This window comes from Rhinolophus sinicus, linkage group LG09 (genome assembly GCF_036562045.2).
Source record: "Rhinolophus sinicus isolate RSC01 linkage group LG09, ASM3656204v1, whole genome shotgun sequence".
In the NCBI taxonomy this organism is placed as follows: Eukaryota; Metazoa; Chordata; class Mammalia; order Chiroptera; family Rhinolophidae; genus Rhinolophus; species Rhinolophus sinicus.
The window spans coordinates 62,535,266-62,555,398 of record NC_133758.1 but is presented as its reverse complement, the minus strand read 5'-3'; positions in this window follow the sequence as shown (position 1 = coordinate 62,555,398).

Sequence of the window (20,133 nt, the reverse complement as noted above, 5' to 3'; positions counted from 1 at the left end):
AGGCTAAGTTTCCTTATATTGGCCTATAGCTGATACTGAGGAAAGCACATGAACTTTAGCAGTTTTACAATATAAAAGTTTACTTAACTATTAGCAAAACTTAGTTTTTAGATTCAATTTTTGAGTAACTAAGGATCTGATTGAGAAAATATAAAACATATAAAATCATTCTGGTGACATATATACTGACAACCAAAAGCAAGCAATTAGTACTTCCACTGGCAAACCTAGGAATATATTTGGCAACCTTCAAAAGCATAGGCTTTAGTAATAAAATATAAGATGTATTTATTAATATATCTTAATTTCTGTCTTAGCATTCGTGTGACAAGAAGTTAGAAATAGATGAACTTAAGATGTACCTAATAATTAACACCTCAGTATTTTGTTATTTTGAAATACCTAGATATTTAATTTAAGCTATTTTTTTTTGACAAATTTTGTGACAGAGATATCATGACTTTAGTATTCTGGGACTCCAATCTAAAGGCTATTTCCCTTGTAATAAATCTCACTGTGGGTGGTTGCTGTAGGACTTAGAGCAGCGAAGTAAGGGCACTGGCTTAAGAATTAGCCATTTGGTTTTTTAAAAGTGCCACTTTTTTCCTTCAGTTACCTCAAGCTTAGGCATTTCTGTTTATAGGTGGATTAAGAGATAGGTGTATGTTGAAGGGTCCTCCTCAGGAAAGGAGGATTTTGCTGGAGTTCTCTTGGAGGAATCTCTTTAGGAGGGGTCTCCCTAGGGAGAGTCTACTTAAAAGGAATCCCCCTGGAGGGAGTCCCCTTAAAAAGGGACTAATTGGGGGGAGGGAGGCAAGAGATCACAGCCAAAAGAGTCCAGTCAACTTTATATTTCTTACAGAGATCTGGGTTGTCCCTTAGGGCAAAAAAAGCCTGAACACATGGAACTTCTGACCATTTTCCCTGCTTTCTACAAAACAGGTCTAGTTGCATGATAGTATTATAATTAATATTTCCCTCAGAAGGCCAAGTCTCCCCATCTTCCAATGAGTTTTTAGGCCAAACCTCTGAACAAAAGAAAATCAGGTGCTGTTTCTTCAAAGTCTGAGGGTCAAATTTGTCCCAGTATTTCAAGATGCAGTTCAGGGGGCTGTAGGCACGTGAGGGCTGATTGCCTATCTTAAGATATCTTGAGGTCATAAGGCAGTATTGAGAAGGTCCCGCAGGGAAGAGACCCTAGACCAGCGTCTCAAAAGTTGAGGAGAGACAGTGACAGGATGAAAGAACAGCAAAGACAAAGGAGTCATCTTGCTGGCACCCTCACGGGCAGTCAGGCTGGGAGAGAACCTAAGGAACCTTTGGAAATTTGCTGTAGAGTGGCCACTGGCCAAAATTCCCTCAGTTGTCTGCAAAGGCCCACAGTCCTGGCCACGCACCAGTATTCAGTCTCCTCGTGGAAAGAGAGATGAGAAAGCAGTAGGGAGGGAGAGCAAGCCTCCAAACGGCACCCTTATGGGCAGTCAGGCTGTGGGAAGACTCATGGAGACTTTGGGACACATCACAGAGTCGCCACGATCAGAGTCCCGGAAATACTGCCAAGGGCCATTCACCTCAACCACGCACCGTCTTTGGGCTTTACTCCACCTGAGAGAGAAAGCAAGAGACAATCCTAATTTTTTGATTATGTAAAATTCTAAATATTTCCCGACTTAAGACTCTGGGTGGTGAACACAAAATGGGATTTATAGATGATGTAATACAGAATTGTACACCTGAAATCTATGTAACTTTACTAACAATTGTCACCCCAATAAACTTTAATTAAAAAAATATTTAAAACGTTTTTATCAGTTCTCTCACTGGACATAGAATCTACAATGTATTCTTGTTCCTTAGAAAATGGTAAAAGAGGACTTCCGATTTCTGTTCATAAGCACATAAGGATTTTGGAAGTCATCACCCCATTTTAACAAGCTAAAAAGCTGAACAAATTGAACAATCAACAGCACTTCTTACATCCAACAGAGAAGTGAGGTCTCAAAAACAAAAACAAAAACAAAAACAAACAAACAAACAAACAAAATCTGTTGCCCCCAAAACTGGAGCGACAGAAAGGTAAATACAGGTAATTAAAATTTACTGGAGGAGGAAGCCAAGAGCAAAATGCCATGGGGACCAGAACCAGGGTAAGACAAGCTAGCTGTAATTGATGAATTGCTAAAAGTTCGATGTGCACAAGTCTGAGAGATAAATACCCCAGGGGACCCCAGTAATTTAGTGAGTTTTACCTCCAGGAGCTCAACAAGATTCTCACAATGAGTATCAGAGAAAAATCCTTTCAGGCTTATAGTAGGGAAAGAAGAAAAGAAACTACTTTGATATATGCCAGAGCATTCTATCTTCTTAATGTGACCTGTTCTCTAGAAACACTATTTTACCAGAGCCTAAACTAATGAGATTTTTATCAGAACCTAACCGACATAGGGTAAGGGAACTACCAAACTCCAGCTGACTCTTATCCTCCACATGGGAGAAGGGAAATGCCCACTTCAGCTCTCTCCAGCCATTCTGTCCCATCTAAGGGGGAGGAAGACTGGGAAGTACTTGTGAAATACCGTTAAGAGGCACAGGACTTACTACAAAGATTGAGACCTAATCATAGGACTAGACGACTTGCCCTCCCTCACAACTTACCATCACATTACTTAAGTCCTGTTTGCTGCAGTTCTTTTAACCCAGAACATTATGTCCATGTGTGAAGAAAAAATTGCAAGGCATAACAAAAGGCAAAATACACAATTTGAAGAGACAGTGCAAACATCAGAACTAGACTCAAACCTGGCAAGGATGTTGAAATTATCACCCTGGGAATTGAAAAAAAAACCTATGATTATGATTAATATGCGATGGGCTCTAATGTATAAAGTAGATAGCATGCAAGTACCGATGGGCAATGTAAGCAGAGAGATGGAAATTCTAAGAAAGAGTAAAAAAGAAATTCTAGAGATCAAACACACTGCAACAGAAATAAAGACTACCTTTTGATGGACTCATTAGTAGAGAAAGGATATGGCTGAGGAAAGAATATCTGAACTTGAGATATGTCAATAGAAACTTCCAAAATAGAAATACAAAGAAAAAAAAAGACTGAAAAAAATGAAATGAATATCCAAGGATTGTGGGACAAACTGTAATAGATAATAACACATGTCTAATAAGAATACTAGAAGGAGAAGAGAGAAAGGAAGTAACACAATAGTTGAAACAATAATGATTGAGAATTTCCTCAAATTAATGTGTCAGACAATAAACCACAGATCCACAGAGCTCAGAGAACAAACAGGATGAATACGAAAACAAACAAATAAAAAACTACATCTAGGATATCATATTAAAACAACAGAAAATCAAAGATAAAGAAAATTTTTGAAAGAAGGCAGAGGAAAAAATATACCTTATCTATATAGAAGCAATAATAAAATGACATCCAAGTTCTCCCCAGAAGCCAAACAAGCAAGAAGAGAATGGAGTGAAATAGTTGAAGTATTGAGAGGGAACAAAGACAGACACCAACTTAGAATTCTGTACCCTGAGAAATCACCCATCAAAAGTAAAGGGAAGGGGTGGCCGGTTAGCTCAGTTGGTTAGAGCGTAGTGCTCTTAACAACAAGGTTGCCAGTTAGATCCCGACATGGGCCATTGTGAGCTGTGCCCTCCACAACTAGATTGAAACAACTACTTGACTTGGAGCTGATGGGCCTGAAAAAAAACACATTTAAAATAAAGAAAAATTTCAAAAAAAAAGTGAAGGGGAAAGAAAGACCTTCTCAGACAAATAAAAACTCAGGGACTTTGTTGCCAGTAGACCTGATTTAAAAGAATTCCTTTCGAAAGAAAGAAAATTACTTAGGTCAGAAACTAGGGTCCACATAAAGAAAGGAAGAGCATCAGAGAAGGAATAAGTGAAAGTAAAATCAAAACTTTATTTTTGTTAGTTTAATTGAATGAATATATAACAGTTTTTAAAAAAATAATAATGCCAACAACATATTTAATATATATGTTTATGAAAGTTCTTGTATAAGTGAAACATATGACAACAGTGATATGAGGGACAGGAGGGAAGAATTAGGATCATTTTGTTACTATGGGTTCCTTCACTACCTGTGAAGCAATACAGTATTATTTGAAAGTGCACTTGAATTAGTTGTAAATTTATTTTTCATACTTTAAGGCAACTATTTTAAAAAGTGAAAAAAGTATAAGTGATATGCTAAGGAAAGAGAGAAAATGGAATTACATAAAATGCTCAACTTGCCACAAAAGGCAGAAAAAAAGTGGAAGACAAAAATGGGAACAAAGAACAAATGCAACAAATGGAAAACAGCAACAAATAGGTAGATATTAATCCATCTACACCAATGATCACTTTAAACATCAATAGTCTAAATGCACCAAGTAAAAGACAGAGATTGTCAGAGGGGATCAAAAATCAAGACCCAACTACATGTTGCCCATAAGAAACCCACTTTGAATACAAAGGCACACATAGATTAAAATAAAAGGATGAAGAAAGATATACCATGCTAATACTAATCAAAAGAAAGCAGAATTAACTCTTATTTTCAGAGAGAAGATTTCAGGGCAATAGAAGTTATCAGAGATAAAGAAGGGCATTACATAATAATAAAAGGGATCAATTTCCAAGAAGATAGGATAATCTATAATGTGTATGTACCTAGCAATGCATCAAAACATGAGGCAAGGATCTGGATCCAAGATGGTGGAGCGAATAGACACTGTGCTTGCCTTATAGTGGAACACATACAGATTGCAGATAAATTACAGAACAAAAAACCTGGAGAACCATCTGAGCAGAAGTTTTATAACTGAAGACATAGAGAGGACACCACATGGAGATTGGTGGTAGGGGTGAAGACACAAAATGGGCTGGCCGTGAGTAGTAGGGGCCTGAACCTAGTAGGCCCTGAACCTCGATGTAGTAGTTGAAGATTGGGAGGGATAGCTCAGCCATGGAGGTTTTTCACCAAGGAGAGAGGGGTGCCAGCACCATGCCAGGCTCCCCAGCCCAGGGTACTGGTGCCAGGAAGAGAAGCTCCTGGTGGGGATTCCAACTGTCTGGGTGGACAGAAGGCTGCAGGAAATCAAGATGTCCTCTTAAACAGCCCACTCACAGTCTCACTGGCACACACAACCCTGGGCTCCAGTGGAGGGACAGTTATTCAGCAGGGGGTGGGGGGTGTTCTTAAAAGACATATGGAGAGCAGACTGAGGTGTGTGGATTCAGAGCAAGGACTGGAGGGACAGTCACCATTTTCCCTGTGTTGGGTCCTTCTCCCATGCAGCAAGTAGGTAGGGGCCATCTTTCCTGTGTTGAGCCCTCCCCCACACCCATGGCCAAATCTGAATCTGAATTGGTTTGGTGAGCTCCACTTGCTCCACCCAGGTGACTTACTTAGACTCCAACACACCGACCTCAGTACTGCAGGAGGCTTTTTCAGTGGCTGAACCTTATAGGAACTGGCAGTTGGCAGCAGGCCTCCAAGTGTCCTGGATTTTTGCAGACCCAGTACTGGTGACAGCCATCCTCAGTTCACAGTGTGGGTTCTCCCACATGCCTCCAGGTCCAACACAGGCAGTGACCAACCAAGGATTGCTTTGTAGGTCCTATTAGGTAGTCCCTAGCCAGTAACAGGCTGACCTGGGTCTGCACTGGAGCCCTTCCTAAAAGACCCCAGAACCAACATACTTGGAGGTTGGCTTCAGACCACAGAGAGCACCACCCAATTAACCCCACAAGTAGCACGCCAAAAAGGCAGTCTCAACAAGCACTAGAGCCCTCTGGGATGAATCCTGCTCCATGTGGTAAGCCTCCTGTAAGCTATGGACATGGCCAAACCCCACAGCCAGTCAGCCTGGAGTCAATCCCAACCACTGAAGTGTCAATAGCAATCAAGGCTCAAATATAACAGAAGGGCACACACAAACCACACAAGAGACAATCCTGGAGCACCCAGCTCAGGAACCAGGGAGGCTGCACCACTAGGTCCCACAGGACACCTACTACACAAGGCCATCCAGCAAGACTGGTAGACATAGCAGATCTACCTAATACATAGAAACAAACAGAGAGGCAGTCAAAATTAGGGGGAAAATACACCCCAAATGTAAGAATAGGAGAAAACTCCAGAAAAAGAACTGAATGAAATGGAGGCAAGCAACCTACCAGAGTTCAAAACAATGGTTATAAGGATGCTCAAGGAACTTAGCGAGAACTTCAACAAGATAGCAAGCATAAAAGAGGACACAGAAACCATTAAAAATAACCAGAGTGAAGAATACAATAACTGAAATGAAGAACGCACTAGATGGAATCACCAGTAGACTAGATGAAGCAGAGGATTGAATCAGTGACTTGGAAGACAACGTAGCAGAAAACACCCAATAGGAACAGCAAAAAGAAAGAAAGAATCCAAAAAAAGTAAGGATGGTTTGGAATACATCTGGAACAATATCAAGCATGACAATATTTGCATCATAGGGGAAACAGAGGGAAAAGAGAGAAAACAGGTGGATCGGGAACCTATTTGAAGGAATACTGACTGAGGACTTTCCTAACCTCGGCAGGGGAAATGGACATATAAGCCCAGGAGGTGCAGAGAGTCCCAAACATGATGAGCCCAGACAGGCCCACACCAAGACACATTAGAATTAAAATGGCAAAGATTGAGGATGGAGAGAGAATCCTAAAATCAGCAAGAGACAGATAACTAGTAACTTATAAGGGAGCTCCCATAAGGTTGTCAGATGATTTCTCAACAGAGACTTTGCAGGCAGAAGGGAGTGGCGGGAAATATTCAAAGTGATGAAAAGTAGGGACCTACATTGGGACTACTCTACCCAGCAAGTCTGTTGTTTAAAATAGAGGGACAGATGGGGAACTTCCCAGGCAAGGAAAAGCTAAAGGAGTCCATCACCACTGAACCAATATTATACGGAATGTTGGAGGTACTTCTTTAAGATGAAAAATAAAAAGATCAAAAGTATAAATAATGAAATGGCAATAACTACATATTTATCAGCAATTACTTTCAATGTAGATGGATTAAATTCTTCAGTCAGAAACATGGGGTGACTGAATGTAAAGGAAACAGGCCCCTTGCATGTGCTGCACATAGAAGGCTCACTTCAGATTGAAGGACACACAAAGACTGGAAATGGAGGGATGGAAAAAGTTAATTCATGAAAATAGAAACTATAAAAATGAAAAAAAAAAAGCAATACTTATACCAGACAAAAATAAACTTTAAAACAAAGGCTATAACAAAAGACAAAGAAGGACTCAATAATCCCACTTCTGGGAATTTATCTGAAAAAACACAAGATGCTGCTTCTAGGGGACGTGTGCATCCATATGGTCATTGCAGCATTTTTTGCAGTGGCCAAGATGTGGGGGCACTCTGGGTGTTCATCAATGGAAGAATGGATAAAGAAGAGGTGGTACATACATACAATGGAATATTGCTCAGCCATGGATGGGAGGGGTCCTTACCATCTGCTGCAGCATGGATGGACCTTCAGGCTACTGTGCTGAGTGGAGTGTGTCAGACAGAGAAAGACAGATACAATGTGATTTCACTTATATGTAGAATCTAAAGAACAGCACAGGCAAACAAACAAAACAGAAACAGATTCATGGATACAGAGAACATTTTGATGTTTGCCAGATGGGAGGGGGGTTGGGAGTTGGGTAAAAATGGGGAAGAAATTAAGAAGTACAAATTGGTTGTTACAAAGTAGTCATGAGTATGTATGGTATAGCATAAGAAATATAGTCAATAATATTGTAATAACTATGTATGGTGTCAGATGGGTACTAGATTTATTGGTGTGATAGCTGGGAGGGGTGTTGGAGGACAGGGTGAGAAAGGTGAAGGGATTAAAAAGTACAAATTGGTAGGTACAAAATAGTCAGGGGATGTAGGGTGGGGCATGGGGAATAATAGTTAATAATATGATGATGTCTGTGTGTAGTGCTGGGTGGGTGCTGGACTAGTCAAGGAGACCATTTCTTAAATTATATAAATGTCTAATCACTGTGCTGTGCCCCTGAAATTAATATAAAATAATATTAAATGTCAACTGTAATTGAAAAATTAAAAAGGATGGGGGGAGGGTGAAGGGCAGTGAGTGGTCTAAATTTCCAGGTGTAGAACAGATGAGTTAGGAGAATGTGACATGCAGCTTGGGGAATATAATCAATAGTGTTGTGATGACCTGGTGTGGTGTCAGATAGTTGCTGGGCTTGTGGTGATTACTTCTTTAGGTACATATGTGTTGAATAACTATGGTATATACCTGAAGCTGATATAATGTATGTTAGTTATACTTTTTAACAAAAATCTTTAAAAGAATGAGGCAAAACTGTAAGAAAAAAATAAATGTATCCAAAATTAAAGTTGGAGTCTTTGACACACCTCTATCAGATGTGAACAGAACGAGCAGGCAGAAAGGCAGAAAGAATGTAGTTAAACTTAACAACACCATCAATTAACTGGATATAATTTATGTGTATTGCCTACTTCATCCCCCAAACAGCAGAATACACATTCTTTTCAAGCTCACACTTGATGTTCACCAAGATAGACCACACTCTGCACCATATAGCACACCTTAATAAATTTAAAAGAATAGAAGTCACACAATATCAGCTCTCAGACCAAAAAGGAATTGAAGTAGATAACAAGAACAGAAAGATAAGTGGAAAATTCCAAAGTAGTTGGAAATTAAACAAAATACTTTTAAGTAACACATGGGTTAAAGAAGAAATCTCAGGGGAAATTGAAAATATTTTGAAGTAACTTAAAATTAAAATGCAAGTTATCAAAATTTGGGCAATGCAGTAAAAGCAGTGATTAGAGAAAAATTATATCATTGAATGCATGTTTTAGAAAAGAAGAATCTAAAACCAACAATCTAAATTTTCATTTTAGGAAACTAGAAAAAGAAGAGCAAATTAAATCCAAGGCAAATAGAAGAAAACATATAATAAAAATTAAAGTAGAAATCAATGAAATTGAAAACAGGGAATCAGTAGAGAAAGATCAATGAAACCCAAAGCTAGTTGTTTGAAAAGATCAATAAAATCAATGTCTCTAGCCAAGCTAACAAAGAATAAAAAGAGAGAAGAAACATTACTAACATCAGAAATGAAAGAGATGACATCACCAAATAGCCAGTGGATATTAAAATAATATCAAGAAATATCATGAACAACTCTGTGCCCACAAATTTGATAACCTGCACTAAATGAACAAACTCCTTTAAAGATATTCTTAGTGGTGGACATATGGGGCAGGGGCTATATGGGAAATCTCTGTACCTTCTGCTCAAATTTGCTGTGAATCTAAAACTGCTCTAAAAAATGAAGTCTATTTAAACATGGTGAAAGAATAAAAGCACTACAGTTTATATACAAAGTTTTTACTTACTCAGTACTTCTGAAGGTAGACCACAGATGAGGGTGACACAAACCCTTTTAAGGAGAAACTAGTGATAGCTGCTTTATCTTTCTATAATTTTGTTTCAATTTCTTATTTTTAATTAGACATTTGGAGTTTCTATTGCTCATTACTCAAAGATCTTAGTCCATTAGGCTTTTGAATTTATATTTATTTTCAGCTTGAAATAAGCTAAGCTCAAAATGGGGCATCCTTAGAGCCAGCACACTGTCCATGTTTGCCCATGGACCACTGTGGCAGCAACAGCTGCTTTGCAGAGTTTAATGGATAACATTATCACCACACCTGTAATGTATCAATTTATTCTTCAAACATTAAAGTGGAATAATTTTTAAATAAGTAATTATTAAACAGTCACTTTAGAGCAGTTTGGTTGTTTAAATGTTTCTGTGAGTTACAGGCCCGGATAAATTATTTCCCATTTCATGCATTTTATTTATGCCAAAGTGATATTTAAAATCGAGAAAGAAAGAACATATTTTCAATAATGAATGCCTGGTGTATTAGTTTTTTGTTGCTGCATAACAAATACCGCAAACTCAGCAGCTAAAAACAAGACACACTACTATTCATCTTCCATGGGTCACAACTCTGAGCATGTTAGCTGGGTTTTCTGCCGTTGTCTCACAAAGTTGCCCTCAAAGTTCTGGTTGGGCTGTGTTCTCATATGGAGGCTGCACTGGGGAAGAATCCTCTTCCAACATCACTCACGTTGTTGGCAGAGTTAATTTCCTTGTAGCTATGGAACGTAGGGACCCAGTTTCTTGTCAGCTGTCCAGTGAAAGCCACCCTAGCTCTTAGAGGTTATGCACAATTCCCTGTCATGTGACCTCTTCTAGGATGGCAGCCACTTCAGCAGTCTTTAGAGTGAGTCAGCTAGCATGACAGAGTCTTATATAACGTAAGGTAATCATAGAGTGACATCCTATCACCTTTGAGATATTCTATTGGTTAGAAGCAAGTCATAGGGAACAGACTTACACAAAGATGTGAGCCCCAGGAGGTGCGGGTAATGGGGACCGCTTTAGAGTCTGTCACCACACCTAGTACACTTGAGGAGTTGTTGTAACCAGCATACTTGTTGTAACTGTTGTAACCAGTTAGCTATAACCAGCAGCTAACTGAATGCCAAACACATTAATACATCTTTGCTCAATTAATTAATTAATTTAAAATATGTCCTTAATACGCTATTCACCAAAATAAGCTAATGACTTAAAAGTTAAACATGAAAATAATTTAAAAACTGATAACTATATAACAAAATGTTTATATCATGTTGGGTTTGGGAAGGCCATTTAAAATGAACACCAAAATTAGAAACATAATTAAAAGACTGATGGATGGATTTAAATAAGAAATTTAAATGCCTCTAAATGCCACAAACAACATTGCAACCTATGTGACAAAGGAATTAATATCTTAAAATATGAAAGACAGCTACAAATCAATGAGAACTAAATATACCAATGGAAAAACAAATACAAGCTATGTAAAAACAAATCATGAAAAAGAAATGTAAGCGACTAATAAATAGCACTTGTGTTCAAACTCACGGGTGTCAAGAAAGGGCAAATTAAATCAGAGAGATAGGCTTTCTTTGACTTTATGATGAACACATAGAAAAGACAAGTAGTACTTCATTTTGGCTATGGAATGGAGCAAAATCACTCATTTCCTCTCAAAGGAAAGGTCACTGTTATCGCCTTTCTGGGGCAATTTCATCATTTACCAGAGTCATAGTTATCAGCTCTGTGCCAGGCCATCTCTTAGGGGACAACTTGTAGATATACATATGTAAACTTTAGAACATGCAAATACTTTTACCCAGAAATTCCACTTCTAGGAATTTATCTCAAGGAAAAAGTCAAAACTAGCCATAAAACATAATCATCTGAATTTGGCTTTAGGTAGCTAAATATTGGAACCCACTTAAGGAAGTACTTGGTTAAATAAATCAGAGTACATAGGTACAACGGAATTTCATGCTATAATCAGTGATGTAGTATCAATATGTTTAAAGATTTGGAAATATATTTGCAATATATTAACTGAAAACTGGGGACACAAAACAGTATTTACAATATTTTCATTTTGTCTATTTATAGACAACAGCACCCTAATGTTGAAAGTTATTTCTTGATCGTAAGATTCCTGGTGAGTCTTTTCCCCAATATTTTGCTTTCTCTATATTTTCTAAAATTTGAACATCTATTACTTATAACTTTTAAAAAACTCATATATTTAAAATAAGCCATACATATGACAGTATGAATAATTGTGTTTCTGTTTTCCAAGTAGGTCCATAAATCTATATCACCTTGCTGACTTCTGGATTTAGTTATATGTTTGGTCAACACCAGATTAGTAAATCTTCAGAGTGGGTTATGCTAAGATTTAATTGCTTGTCACAAGTGATAAAAACAGACATTATAAAAGCTCCCTAAATTAAAATTAGACTTAGCATTTATGTGTTTAACTGATCAAATCTATTTAGGGCATGTGTCTACTGTGATGAGATTCAAATATAAGTTTCCTACATCAGCAATATACTGATTAACAAATTAGGAGTTTTTAAAATCCACTATCTATAGCAAATAAGAGGAATGATTATAGATGGTGATTTATTTTCAGAAATGGTGTGACTTATTTTCAGAAAAAAAAATCATTTTTATTCCAATATATCCTTCCTTGCAGTATTGTGGAGAACTTCTGAAGTGCAAACCTGAGTTACACTGTTATTTGACAGCTTTTGGTGCCGTCGTGAGGTTCAACCTTTATTGCATTCTCAGACGATAATAGCCACTCTGTCTGAGAGCATTTTGAACTTGGTATTCCAGCCTTTGGAGAGCTTTCTGTGTGCAGACAGCATTTATAGGGTTTTCTTTTGCAAGTCTAGGTTTAGTGAATTTTTAAACCACAGGGAAGGAGGAATTTTTAGTAATAATGCAACATAAATGCCGTGACTTATGTTCTCTATTTCAATACGGTAGGAACTAGGCGTGGGTCAGGCCAGCCCCATCTTTGGATACCTCAAATATCTTGAACTGCTGCTCAAATGTGTTGGGTTTGGCACAACCTACAAGACCCTGGGCCAGGCCCTGTTTCCTCTTTGATTTTTAAACCCCTGTGTATTTCAAGGGAAACTTAATCCATATGTTTCTGATTCATTTACACTTAACTCATCAAAATGTTGTCTTGAAGGAGCTATTTGATATCCAACAAATCTTTGGAGTCCTTTTCTAGAGGACTTTGAAAAATCTTTATTTTGATCCCCATAGATCAGAAAGTTAGAGTTACTCTTCTAGTGTGTGCATGCATATGTGTGTGTTTTTCAATAAGCAAATTCAGTCACCTTAAGGCATGAGTTCAATCTAAAACTAACAAGATGTTAGCCTGCAATTTTAATATGGTCTAATGTCCTATCTACTAATTAGAGCCTCTTGTGACAAAGAGGGACAGATTCTCACTCTGATCTAAACTAGACCCAAGTCTGTGTAAACGTTCACCATCTGTTAGCAATATAGGACCTAGATGTGTCTGGCAGTCATCGCCCTGTTCTTAGGTATCAATCCACACTGAACTATTTAGAATTATTTTATTATTATCATGAATTCTTTTTTAAACCTCTAATGTCTTGGGTTAAAATTTAATGCCCTAACCTTAGACAAAAATGAAGACATGAAACTGCCAGAGTCTGGTGGTTATCTTGCCAATATCCAGGGTTAAGGCTGCTTAACTAGTTCAATTTATACCCTCAGAATCAACCAGATTGTTGGTTTTAAATTCTCTTTCACTAAACCCTTTTGCTGCTCGTGAAAGTGGTTCATTTTTTTTTCCCAAAAATATACAGTATGACAAGTTGAGATGGTATTTTCTGCCATTCAAATCAGTGAAAGGGAAGCTGATGTCAGAAAGAAAAAAAGCACTTATGTTACTATCTCCTAAGTGACAAGCACTTCAGATATTTATTAATTCAAATATTCAACAAGATTTTATTAAGAACTCATTAAATCCCAGTGTGGCAGGCATTGTAATAGGTCAGAAAAAAGAGATGAAATCATATCATATTATTCACTGATATGTGGGATGAAAAACTGAAAACAACAAAGGAACAAGACAAACAAATGAAGAAACAAAAGCTCATAGACACAGACAATAGTTTAGTGGCTACCAGAGGGTAAGTGGGGTGAGGGGTGGTAGATGAGGGTAAATGGGATCAAATATATGGTGATGGAAGGAGAACTGACACTGGGTGGTGAACACACAACATGATATATAGATGATGTATTACAGAATTGTACACTTAAAACCTATGTAACTTCACTTACCATTGTCACCCCAATAAACTTTAATTTAAAAAAAAAAAAGAGAGAGAGAGATGAATGAGATGAAAGGCCTCAGTGTGCCAGGGGCTAGTGAAATGGAAGGAGTTGTTGATAACCGTGGTTGATAAGAAAAATGATAAAGGGTGATAATAATATCACCTGGTAATAATAATAGCTGCCACCTATTGGATACTAACCATATCTCAGCTATTGTACTAAGTACTTTATAAGCATCACCTCATTAAATCCTTACAGAAGCACTATTGCTTGTCCCATTTTAGAGATTAGAAAGCTGACTACACTGGTCTTGGGAACAGGCTGTGTGAGTCCAGAGCCTGTACTCTTACCCACTACAATATGTGATTGCCATTCTCACGTTGCTTATTGAGTTGACTGTATTAAGCCAGCCATAGTACTAGTCCATTTTACTCATGATACTTGAGTTTTCTTATAATCTTCACAAGCAATCATCTGTGAATTAAATATGTTAATTTCCAATAGACAAAAAGGCTGAGATTTAAAGGTTAAAAAATTTGTTCAAAGTCATGTAGCTAGTGGGTGTCAGAGCCAAGATTTTAACCCTCATCTGTCTGTAAAACTGGGAAATCTTTCCCACTACATGATATTGTCTTACATCCTGTATTCAAATTGCCTTCAAATATATTAATTATGCTCTTGAAAGACATGAATTCAGGCCAAAACAGGTTGATAAACACACCCTCCAATTTGCTAGCTGGTTTCACAATTCAGAAAAAAAAAAAAAAATGAGCTGTTGCTAACATTTTCATCTTTTGTTTCCATTTAACTCATTTGCCAAGGCCTTAAGATGGACTCACATAGCTCTTTAAAGGACCCATTCTCTCTGTGGCTGTTAGTCACCTGCCTGGTGTCCCTGGCCACCCATGTTTGGCCTGGGAGGTGTCTTTTTTGATTCATTTTATTTTACATTCCTATCACCTGAACACAGAAATTTCCTGAATCCCTTGAAAAATGCACCATTGATAAGTCTTGAGACCTCATGGTTTTTAAATAGCACAGGCAGAATTCTGCCTTTTTGGAAGGGGTATGTAAAAAGAAGTCTGTGAGGAGGAATGGTAAGCTGAGGTACCTGAGGTGACGACAAGCTCTGGGGGAGAACCCAAGATTTCATCCCATCCAATCTTGAGTACTATTGGAGTGCCCTGACATATTCCTGGCACAGCTCAGGGAGACTTCCCCCCTACCTTGACATGCTTATGTGCAAATAAATGCAAGCATTGCCCAAGTATAATAATCACAGAGAGTTCTGTGTAATGAGGAAAATTGCCTGTAAATGTCTGACAGATGATTTAGGCTTCATTTGAAACGGTATGAAAATCAACATGTTCCATGAACGTAGCCTCACGTCAGAGTCTCCTAGAGTAAAAGCTATTCCCAAGATAGAAGCAGGGCACCTTTGGAAGCTCTGTTAACCACTTCAAGGCCCAAAAAGGAGTGAAAAAATTAGCTAGTATCATGGCTTTCCAGTGGCTACTACCAATGAAGACTTTTAATAAGTACTCTATAATTTCTCCTTTTACTCTGGACCACAAACAGAGTTACTAATAAAAATGGAGACTTCTCAGTGAAACAGATCTGACTGTAGAAATGAGTCAAATGCAACTTTTTCCTTTTTCTCCAGAGACACTTCTCAGGCCTCCTAGCTCCTCTATCCAAGCAACAAGGAACCATCTTTAACAACAATAACTGTTGCACAGCTTCAATTTCTTTTTTCGTTCAATCTCTGACACTGAACCCTTTCTGTAAAGATTTCAGAAGAGGAGAGGAAATTGCTCCTTTTCTTTCCCCCTCCAACTTCCCTGCCCCTGTCTTGCAGACATCATCCTTCCCGTCTTCTTTCTTGTCCTCATGAATGAGTTGCTCTTTCCCTGTAACTTAATCCTCTATCAGTATGCTCGTCATTCTAAAAGCTTAAAACTTGTTGGAGATATTATTTCAAATCTTCATTCTTCACTTTTCATTGAAGAATAACAACAAAAATCATTGATTTTTAACTGTAGCTGTTCTTGCTCTTGCCTTATCTCTCCCTTTTCTTTCAGTCATGCTTTTGGAAAGGATCAGAACACTAAAGGCTTTCTCTGCTCCCTCACCTCTCATAAGTCCCCTCTACTCAGCTGAATCTGCACTGCCAATGTCATTGTGAATCTCCTTCTTGCTGAATCCAAGGAAACATTTTCATTCCTAGCCTTGGTTGCCATCTTTGTGGAACATCATCCTTCCAACATTTCCCTGGACAAAAGTCTTATTCTGTGACTTACTCTCCTAGTTTTCTCCTCACCCTTCTAGCTACCCACTCCTGATCTCCTCCAGGGATTTGAATCCCTTTCTTAAGGGGCCTCAATCATTTTTGCACTTCAGAATCACCTGGGTATTTTTAAAACATGTGAATCCCCCATATCTCCCTCAGACTCTTACTAAATGGATCTGGACCTAAGCATTATATATACAATCAGATGCATATTTGGAAAAAGTAAATACACCCACATAATTTGGGAAGTTTGTCCAGGACCATGCTTTTCAAACAAGCACTCCAGTTAATTGTGATGCTAGTTACCTGAGAGCCACACTTGACAAACTGTTTGAAAACTAATGCCCTTCAAGTTTCACCTTCAGTCTATGGTCCTTGTCATGCGGGAGACCCTGCGGGGTCTCTGCTCCCACTCCCCACACAAGAACACAGGATACGATGAGGCCAAAAAGGAACACCCACGGAGCCATAGGTAAGGGAGTCATACCACTATATTCTCTCTGGCGGCACTATACTCTCACTGGAGGCTGGATCCACACTGTCCGCAAACCGCCATCCACGCTTGCCAGCCTAGCGCCATCTTCTTGCTAGTCCCCATTCTCTCCTTCTGCTAGCATAGCCACAGCAGTTATATTAGTGGCCAATGGCTCACTGGTTACAGCTGACAGCCAACTAGCCACAGCTGATGGCCATGAAATCACAGTTGATGGCCACTTACTACCTGAGCCAGCACCTGTCTATGTGAGGCCAAGAGCCTGGAAACTACTTTCTGGGGCTCTGCCCCCACAGTCCTCTTGGGAGTAACCCCTTTCATGCTCAACCACGACTTCAAGACTTCAAATTATACTTACTCACTGACATCTCCCCAATCTTTATTTCCAAATTAGATCTCTCTCTCTCTCTCTCTCTCTCTCTCTCTCTCTCTCTCACACACACACACACACACACACACACACACACACACTCACATGAAATCTCTGTCTCATTTTTCTGGATTTATAGGTTCATCGACCTGTGTGACATCTTTAAACGGTTGTGCTACACAAGATACTGAAACTTAAAATAACTCAAATAAATCTCTTTGCCTCTCAACCCAAACAACCAAAACAAGCAAAATTTAAACACATACACATGCACACAAAACCCAGCTATGTTCCTAAACATCAGTCAAAGTTGACCTTCACCCTATTATCTTATGACCCAAGGTGGAGACTTTCACTCCCACAGCCAATGGATCTCAAGGCTTATTGATTCTATTTCTGTAACAACTCTTAAATCAACTTTCTTTGCTAACATTAATATCTCATTACTAGGCAATTACATGTTTACAATAATCTCCCAATTTTTCCCATTTCCTTTTCTCTCACACAGCACTCTATCCCTCACATTTCCATCCTTCAATTTCCACTTTCTAAGTGGAAGTTTCATCACATCAAAGCCCTGGTAAAACAGAAGCTCCTGCATGCTGATGTCTGAATTCCTCAGTCTCCTGGGACTCTTTTTCATGCAGTCTTGTCCTAGTTGCCATTATCCCAACCTCATCACACACTCTAAACCTTCAAACTTGCAGTTTTTTAAAGTGCTCTCATATTTCCCTGCTTTCTCACATGCTGTTTCTTAAAGCTAGAATGGCATTTTATACTATATTTTCCCCCAAGTTCTCTTCAATAATCAATAATAATGATGATGATGATAACAGGGGGAAGAAGAAGAAGAAGGAGGAGGAGGAGGAGGAGGAGGAAGAGGAGAAGGAGGAGAGGGAGGAGGAGGAGAAGAAATATTTAATGAATACCTACTGTGTACAAATCAGTGTTCTAAATACATCTTATTTAAATTTTACAACCATTGAGTTAAAAATTATTATTATCCTTGTTTTATCAAAAGGAAGTTAGCGCAGAGAAGTTAAATAGTTTACCTTAGATCATACAATTAGTAAATTGTGGAGCCATAATTCAAACCCCAGTGGATACATTTAGAACTCACTATGAATTTAGAACCCACCTAACTATGACAGTAAATCAGAGATCATTTCCTCTAGGGACCTTTTCCCTATTGCCTCTCTTTCCCCTGCCCAGTATTGCTTTTCTCTGTGCCTCTCTGTTCCTATGACACCTTTCTCTGGGCTCTGTCTTTGAATTTATCTTACTCTCCTTTTAGCTAATTGATAAGCCACCTACCTTTCACCGGGACTCTGATGTCCTTGAGAGCGGGCCGATGGCATTTATTTTTTTATCCCCAGAGGCTAGAACAGTTTATGTGCATAACAGAGACTTAATTAAATGCCTATGACTGAACTAATAAGATGGAAAAAGAAAGAGGAAAGAGAGAAAACTTTAAAGGACACTTACTCATCTTTATACTCCCATAGTACTGTACAATATTACCTCAAAAAGGCATGTTGAAGTGAGTTAAAATGTCAATAATACTCATGAATTATTGTAAGACAATGATGCTGATAATTTGATTATGAACCAATAAGCTGAACAACTAGGTCTTCCCTACATGTTTGAGAAACTGTTCTCTTTTCCTCCTGATTTCACAGGTGTACTTCATTCCTCAGCCTACCAAGCATCAAAGTAGAACAAACTGAGTGAGTCTTGGGTAATGGAGTCCTAGCAAAAGTGATGTACAACACTTCCAAGTCTCATTATAGGATGCTGCGTATGATCTTCCTCATTCTTCTGTCCCTCATCACTGACTAGTGAGGCACAACATATCTAGGTAAGGATTCTGGGTACCCCTGAGGCCATAGAGCCATGCAGTAAAAGCCACCATGGGCTCTGAATGACCATGTGGAAGGCCAATCTTTCGACATACAATTGGACTATGATGTGAGCAAAAACTAAACCTTTTATGGAATTAAGCATTTGTATTTGAAGTTATTAATTCATTATAGCACTTATTGTATCCTGACTAATATGAGGAACCTAGCCTAACTTTGGGTGCCATATTTTTTATGGAGATGCTCTGTGAAAAACAGTTTTATTTAAATTATACTTTTAATAAATATTAACTGCCCTGCCAGGAAACCGGAAAACTAATTTTAACATTGATGACTAAAGATAGCTGCAGAGAATCTGAAGAGCAGAAATATGATCTCCACAATCACAGCTGTGACTCTAGCAGAACATCTATCACATAGCTAGTGCCTAATAAATATCCCTTGAGGGAATGAGTATGGTTGATCATCTAAACAAAAGGTTTTGGTGGAATAATGTGGTCAGTGTTACAGGGATGGGGACTCAAAAGCCAGACAGGGTTGCTCCAAACCATTAGGCATCCCCTTGTCAGCAGCAAAGGCCAGCTGCCAGGAAGACCGGTGTTGACCACAGCAGCTGAACTACCCCCATTTCATTAAAATTCACTTAGTCTCTGGCCAATTCCTATACGATTCAGGTCCTCACTCTCTAATGTTTTTCAAAGTAGTATAAGGTTACATATATATATATAAAGCTTAATAAATAAATTTAAATATGAGTATGACATACAATAGACTCTGATGTTTTCTCAGATAGAGATTGCATTTAGCTTTATGGCCCAGAATCTTAATGACAGTGTTTTGACAAAATATGTTGATAATAAGAAGTCTGGGGGTTGGTTTTACAGAGCTAGTACTGGGCTCTGTGATGTCAGGGTTTCCAGCTCTTCTGTCATTCTGCTACCTTGTTCGTAGTATGCGATCATCCTTATGCTTTTGCCCCATGTTACATGACAGCTACTTCACATACAGCTTCATATCTGCACAACAGTAGGGAAAAAACAAGAGAAAATAAATAAGGAAAGAGTAACCTTTTTTAAAGAGAGCAAAAACTTTCCCAGGACCCTTATTAGAGTTTAGCTTATAACTTATTGGTCAAACCTGTGTGATGTGGGCACTCTGGCTCCAATGGGCTCTGGGAAGTTATAGTTTATCTGGGCACATTGCCTACCCAAATAAAACAGAGTTTCTGTTACTAACAAAATGAAACAATAGATATTGAGCAAGTAACTAAGAGAGCCTATGAGAGACCTAGTC